The sequence below is a fragment of the Phaenicophaeus curvirostris genome, chromosome Z (assembly GCF_032191515.1).
Source record: "Phaenicophaeus curvirostris isolate KB17595 chromosome Z, BPBGC_Pcur_1.0, whole genome shotgun sequence".
In the NCBI taxonomy this organism is placed as follows: Eukaryota; Metazoa; Chordata; class Aves; order Cuculiformes; family Cuculidae; genus Phaenicophaeus; species Phaenicophaeus curvirostris.
In genome coordinates, this window is record NC_091431.1 from 14,632,771 (window position 1) to 14,640,095 (window position 7,325).

The 7,325-nt window shown below is 41.5% G+C and overlaps 2 non-coding genes across 2 annotated transcripts; both read left to right on the top strand.

Annotated features, from left to right (window-relative positions):
* Positions 1-4,942: 4,942 nt before the first annotated feature.
* LOC138733761 (small nucleolar RNA Z39) lies at positions 4,943-5,004 on the top strand. The gene has a single exon (XR_011339453.1). It is a non-coding gene; the product is annotated as a small nucleolar RNA Z39 (small nucleolar RNA).
* A 931-nt stretch (positions 5,005-5,935) lies between these two features.
* LOC138733762 (small nucleolar RNA Z39) lies at positions 5,936-5,997 on the top strand. The gene has a single exon (XR_011339454.1). It is a non-coding gene; the product is annotated as a small nucleolar RNA Z39 (small nucleolar RNA).
* Positions 5,998-7,325: the final 1,328 nt, after the last annotated feature.

The window sequence follows — 7,325 nt, forward strand, 5'->3', positions numbered from 1 at the left end:
TCTGCTACTTCATTATCCTCAATATAATTATGGTACATTACATTTCTAATAATTTGGAAGATATTATTTTTCATTTCTTTGCCAAAATTCCAACCCAAAGCAACTGAGCCTGTTTTTATAAACTCTTCCTCTATGGTTTCTCAAACACCAGGACCAGCTTCCTTCATTTCCTAGTTTACAGTCTTCTTCACCTGCTGTGAAACAGCTAACTCCTTCTCCTGAAGCTCTACCAGTCTCTATCATATCTACCTAAAGATCTCTGTCTACACAGGAAACACCCACAAACCATCAGTTCAAGGAGTAAGATGCTATTGCTAATGAAAGCCTGCAACTTTATCACTATAGCAGTCAGTCTAGATCATCTGGAAGTCAAGATATCAAATCTACTGCTTTTGCCCATCCTAACATTAATCTGTGTGGATTTCCAACATCGCCCTAGAAAGAAACAATGGCACATCAATCTACCAGAACAAAGTCAATCAGCAATACACGGTAGTACCAGGATTCAACGTACAACAGAAGGACAGTCAGGAAGATTTGACACTGGTGGGGTAATATTCTCTACTAAATGCTGCTTTGTATCTGCCTTTGTAATAACCAGTCCCACTGCATAATACAAAATCTGTGTCAGTGGCAGCTCCAAGCCCAGCAGCAGCAACGTAGCACTGTGACAACACTCTCCCCACCAGAAGGCCAACACCAGCTGTGCTATGCCAAAAAAAATTTACAACAGCATTAGGACAAGAACTGCAATTCTACTGGATGACTAAAATTATCCTGGAGTAGACTGAGCAAAAATTACCTTGTGATGTTAAGGGGAGAAGATTTTTTTAAATGCTATCACTGATTTCTTTGTGAATCAGCTTGCTAGGCCATCACAGAACATGGACTACTTACTTGGTCCTGAGTAATATGAAAGATCTTTGCTCAGTCCAAAATCTTACCACTGGGGTGTCACTGTATAACATGGATCATTATACCCATGCTCAGTATGTCTTCAGCAGCAACAAACACCATAAAATCCACTACTGGAAGAGAAGAGCTACAGTAAAACAAGAGAAGATTTAAAAAAAAATAATAGACTATCATACAGGAAGCAGAGCACCATTGTGCTACTAGTTCCAGTTAGGAAAGGCTCTGTCTAAACAGTAAGTGAAGTTAGTAGAAACAGGAAACCTCCTGATACACTTAAGACTTAGTAAATGAAGAAAGAAAAAGAATTGCAAAATCTCACACATAAAATTAAAAATATAATTAAATGGAGGAAAAAAAAATCTAAAAAACAACTAGCTAAAGGAATCACAACTAAATATACAAACATGGACAAAAGACATGCTACAATCTTGTATTCCTTATTAATGGTGAAATAAAAAAGCAGCAACCAGAAGGGACAAGACCATTGTGAACACAATTAAGCGGGAAGATTTAGATTAGACATTAGGAAGAAATTCTTCATGATGAGTGTGGTGAGGTACTGACACGTCGTCCACAGAAGCTGTGGATGTCCCCTCCCTGGACGTGTTTAAGGCCAGGTTTGATAAGACCTTGAGCAGCCTGGTCTGGTGGGAGGTGTCCCAGGTCATGGCTGGGAGGCTGGAACTGATCCCTTGCAGTCCATACCATTCTGTGCCTCTATGATATTCACTGTGGAAGAAACCTAGTTAGGTGGCATGTCACAGCCTTTATTTGTGAGGGGGACAGGACAGGATCTGTACAAACAGGCTATGGTCTACCTATGGACGAAATAAGCACTAATAACCAGGACCAAATGACACCCAGACAAAACCTCTAGGGGAAAGCTATGATACATAACTCAAACACTGCCAATTCGGCTAAGCCACGAATAAAAATTTCCTTGCATGGCAAACATGGTACTAACTTATCCTGACAGTTTCCAAATAGAATTACAGGTTTTGTGAAACTATAACCTGTACAGGACAATTTAACAGAGACTACAACTGCTAGAAAAAGCAGGTATACGAAGAATTATGTCTAGGGTGAGGTGTAGATTTTGCTGGCCACGATGAGAAGGCCAGTATTACAATTGTCTTGAAGATCTGATGAAGACAACAATGTACATGTGAAGTAGGATTATCTGACTCGAAATTCCAATTGGCTTGTCCCCGTATAGTCAATAAACACTAAAGAAAAAAAGCATCCGGGATGAAAAAAAGTTGGTAAGAATTCCTCTTTTTACCAAGGCATTCAATTAGAATTATGAAGCCAAATTATGTTGTGAAGCTGGAATAACTGGAGAGTTACATAATACCAAGGAACCTGGAAAACATCCCAGAAAACTGATCTGAACTAATTCAGATTGCCCTCTAGCTTCAAGAGTGGTGAACACAGCAGTATAAAAAGTTGTTGTTTCATTGTCCTGGCAATTTAATCTATTCACATTAAAATTCAGGTGTAGGAAAACACAGTTGCCCAAATTCACTGTTTACTTCCATAACTCTTTCTGTAACTACAGGTAGTGCAAACTCATTTATATTACAGTGGTTTTCATTTTACAAAAGGATTATGAAAATTAGACTGATCTTTGCACTTCATTCCACTTTATGTGAATACTTTGGTACACTTCAAATTTTTTAAAAAAACCTTGTTGTTTCATGTTGCTTTTCTGTCTTCTACTTGACTAGACTTTGTTTCTCAAAACAATCTGTAATAGTAACTCCTTCCTGTTTCTAATTACTCCATTTTCTATAATAGATTTTCTTAGTAAAAACTAACATACTTATGTTTTACTGCTCGAATTTGCATTACTTTCAACCTCCCTCAATTAATGCATTATGTTGGTAATAAAAAAGTTTAGGACAAAAAAAAAGTAAACCCAAACAAAACTGAAAAATCACGCTCCCTTAAATACTATTTAAATATGATGAAAGCCATTTTAAAATTCTTTCCCTGTGTGAGAAACACTTACTCACTGGTAAAATATTGTAAAGAGCAAAGTCTTAGAAGCAAAGACAATAATATTTCATTTTACAATTCAGTGCTAAATTGGATGCCCTTCGAAGAAAGTCATCCCATCTTACAAAAGCAGTGGGTATGTATACCAGTTTGAGACAAAGAACCGTGCAAGCCCTGTAGAATGTTTGTTTTTTTAGGTCACCCAACCACACCTGGAGCCCCATAGAACCATCGAATCACCAGAATCACCCCCTTCAGATTATCTCTAGACCTAAGACAATACACCTTATAAGACAATTAAGCATATCAATAATTCTTGCAACTCTAAGAGAGTGCTTCGTCTTTCAGGTTATTCATTCATGTCTGGAGATCGTCTGACCTTGAACACCTCCACGGATGGGGCACCCACATATTTCCTGGGCAACCCGTGTCAGAGCCTCACTACTCTCATCGCAAAGAAATTCCTCCTTATGTCTAGTCTAAATCTGCCTCTCTCCAGTTTATACCCACTGCCCTTCATCCTATCACTACAAGCCTTTGTAAAAAGCCCCTCCCCAGCTTTCTTGTAGTCCCCTTTCAGGTACTGGAAGGTGGCCATGAGGTCTCCTCGGAGCCTTCTCTTCTCCAGGCTGAACCACCCCAACTCTCTCAGCCTGTCCTCATTTGGGAGGTGCTCCAGCCCATCTTTGTAGCCCTCCTCTGAGGGACGGTTCGGCATCTCTGCTTTGACGGCTGAGTTGTGTTATTCCTAAAATCAGCCTGAGGAAACACAGAAGCAGTTACCCCCTTTTCACGACACCTACCGTAAACCCTTTCAATCCCCCCTCCCCACCGCCCGTTGCCATTTCCGCCCTGCGGACGCACGAACGCAGCGCACCCACAAAATGGCGGCGGGGGCGGAGCCCACAGGACCTCTCCCGCCTCTGAGGAGCAAGAGCGCGCCCAATGGCGAGCGGCAGCTCGTTGTCACGTGATCGACAGGCACTACAACTCCCAGCATGCCCCGGGGCACGTCCCCGTCCACCCCCTCGCTCTCCTTCCTGTCCCGCCTTCTGTTTCCGCCTCCCGCTCCCAGAAGGCGGCGGCGTGGCCTGCGGGAAGGTCGAGCAGGGGAGAGGGTCTCCGCTCTTAGCTGTCGGTACCATGCTGGCTGCCGGTGTCCGCAGGTTTGCTACCTCCGCCATCCGCAGGAGCCACTACGAGGAAGGCCCTGGCAAGGCAAGGGCCGGGTGGGGAGCGGTCTAGGGCTTGAAGGTCGCGGGAAGGGGTTCAGGCCGAATGGGGGGAGGGAGGTCGATGGCTCTGTACGGTGCACCGGGAGTGGAAGAAACGCATTCTTCCTCATACAATAAAAAGTTGCTATTGAAAAAGTGGAATTTTTTTTTACAGGAGCTAAAGTAGGATTCAGTTTCATCTGAATAGTTGTAGGTTTTTTGGAAATTGTACAGAATGTCGCACTGATAGCAAAGTAATTTTTTCAAACCGTGTTTTTTCAGACATTCTTTGGGCATGATAATGGCTTGTCCTAAGTACGATCTATGCTGAGCAGATGCGTCTTCTGTAATCATTTCTGTTTGTATTGTTTCCCCTTATCAAAGACAAGGTCAGACAGAACGCTGGCTCCATAGCTCCAAATTAGCAAGCGTTTTGACTGTTGTGAATTTCCTGATAGCATTAAAATTAGTTCCCAGAAAGTAATAGAGTATGCATAAGGTTTCAGGGAAATATCATATATCTGCACATAAGTGAGAAATATTTTCTGCCCGCAGCTCTTGTCTTGCTGCATAGAATTGATGGAGATCACTCCCTCACATTGCCCAGATCTGATACAGGATGCTGGTTTTCTGAAACTTCAGAACAAGTTTTGGAAAATTTATTTGCCAGCATTTTCAGTATCACTCCCATAAGGGCATCACGCTGGCGGCCTAGCACAGGCCTAACACAGCAGTCAGGCAGCTGCAGTGCCTGCATGAGGGAGGGACAGAGGAAATGCCTTCGGGGTTCCCCCCTGCGGCCTTCTGCTCCCATGGTACAGGTGATGAGCATAGCAGTATGAGGAGAACGGTGATACTGTAAACGCTTTCTGATGTACCAAGCTCTAAAAATTAATTTTAGGTAGCTATTGAATGTAAGGCAGATCTTTACAGTGAAGGCAATTAAGTATCAGAACAGATTGGCTAGAGAGGCTGTGGGGTCTGGATTTTCAGGGATATTTATACCTGGCTGGATGAGGCCTTCAGTGGACTAACCCTGCTTGGAAGTGAGGGACAAAGGGGAAGTGTGAACAAAGTGACCTCCAGAGCTCACATCTAAGCTTTATTTTTAATTATTAGGTTTCTGTCCTTGAAAGAAAGGGAAACTGTTTTGAGAATGAGTATATATTCTGTCCGTTTTACTCTGCCTGTTAGTGTTCTGAGCCTATGAGCATTTTCAAGCCAACAAGGGAGTAATCATTGTATTGATTGAAAAATTGATTCATTTTTTGCTTTCTAGAACCTTCCATTTTCTGTGGAAAACAAATGGCGGTTACTCGCACTAATGTGTGGATTCTTTGGAAGTGGATTTGTTGCCCCTTTCCTTATAGTCAGACACCAGCTTCTTAAGAAATGAAGAGGATGGATTGTAGTTGTGCCGACTGGGTAACTGATAATTTTGTCACATTTCATAGCATAGTGGAATCTGTGGCCAAAACTGGACTTTAAAGAATCTCCTTTCATGTAAATTCATTGGCAATTTTCACTTTTTCACAGACCAGACGTTTAAGAGTTTGGCCTGCAGTTTCATCTAACACAAGTAATTAATAGGTTGCAGTTTGCTTCACAGAGCTGGTGTGCTGTCACTGACTTTTGACCTTTGATTCCCCAAAGGCCACACCTCTCTAAATGCAGTTTCTTGGTAGGCTGCAGCTGGACTAACTGATAGAAGAGTGCTTCTGATTTGGTTTGGATAATACCTGCAACCAAAACTGTGTCTGCCCTCCTCTGTGAGAAAACATAAAGCATGTAAACCATAGGAATAACTGGCATGTGTGATGAGAACATAACACTATGAGACACCGTGATACTGTAAACGCTTTCTGATGTGCCAGTTAAAACTCAGTGGGAAGTAAGATTCTTGAACTTCAGTTCAGCCGTGTCATAACAATCACTCTGTCTACACACAGTCTTCCGGGCCATTTATAGGATAAATTCCACTTCAGATTGTTAACAGTGGGAGTGACTTTAATTGATGCTTGCTGGTGATCAGAAAAGCAAACCTCAAGTGTATTTAAGAGTTTGCAAGTATGTCACTTCCAGTTGAAAGGCTACTTAATTTTATCTTAATCTGATTCATTTTTGGAAATACCTGGTATTGTGAGTTCTGTAATCTGAGAAATGAGGACTGTTTTTTCAGGAGTGGGAGTAGACCAAGTAGTTCTTGGAAGGAAGTAACGGTCCTCACTGGAGTCTCATAATTGGAACAAATTGCAGTCATCAGTGAAATTCCTTCACCGGTCTGATGTTTCTGACTCCGTAAACTAAGGAGGGGAGCAGGGAATGGGAAACTCAAATTGAACTTGATTGTTTAGAGCTGTGTGATTTCATGTAAGTTAAGGCCTCTGCTACAAAAATATGTTGGATGAATCAAAGCCCATTAAAATTCCAGTTAAAGCGTATCTTACAGGTTTTCTAGATTCAGAAGTAATGGTTCTTAAAATTCTTATTTTTTTTTCCTTCTTGCAGAGTTCAAAGTCACCTACACAGCATCTTTCAGTGAGAAGAATGGTAGCTGCAATTGTGTATCATGCTGGATGTGTCTGAATAAAATACTTAAATCTGAAGGTTGTGTACTGTGTATTTTTGTGAAACTCTTGAAGTCCTTTAGACGGCCACTTTTGCAAACCCCTTCAAACTGTAATGTATTAGCATTATACAGTAGTTGTCTTCAGGTATAGAATTAAAGGGTTGGGAAAAGAAAATTTCCAAAGAGAAGCTGGGTTTAACATTACTAGTTAGGTAGGTGTTTCAAGTAGCTTTACTAACCTATGCAGTCTTGCTCTTCAGACTGCTCACAGAAAAATGACCTGAGATCAATAATAACCAATGAACTTCAGAACGAGTATAGTCACTGTAATCCATGCTGCAGAATTTTAATCTTTTTTTTTTTGGGTTGATGAGAACATTTTGTTTGGTTTTGTTTCCACACGTGGCTGTTCTAAAGAGCTGCTGTTCATGTGCTGCATCACTGTCACTCTGAGTGGGAATTTGTGCCTTGCCCTGCACTGCAGGTTTTATTAGGCTTCAGGCTCATGATGTGGTAGCATGGACAATAAGTACAGTAGCAGTATCTACAATTCTGACTAGAGGAAATATTGATAATGTTCTGTGGGTTATGGAAACTGTGATACTGATGCAAATTTGTACCTCTGGGGA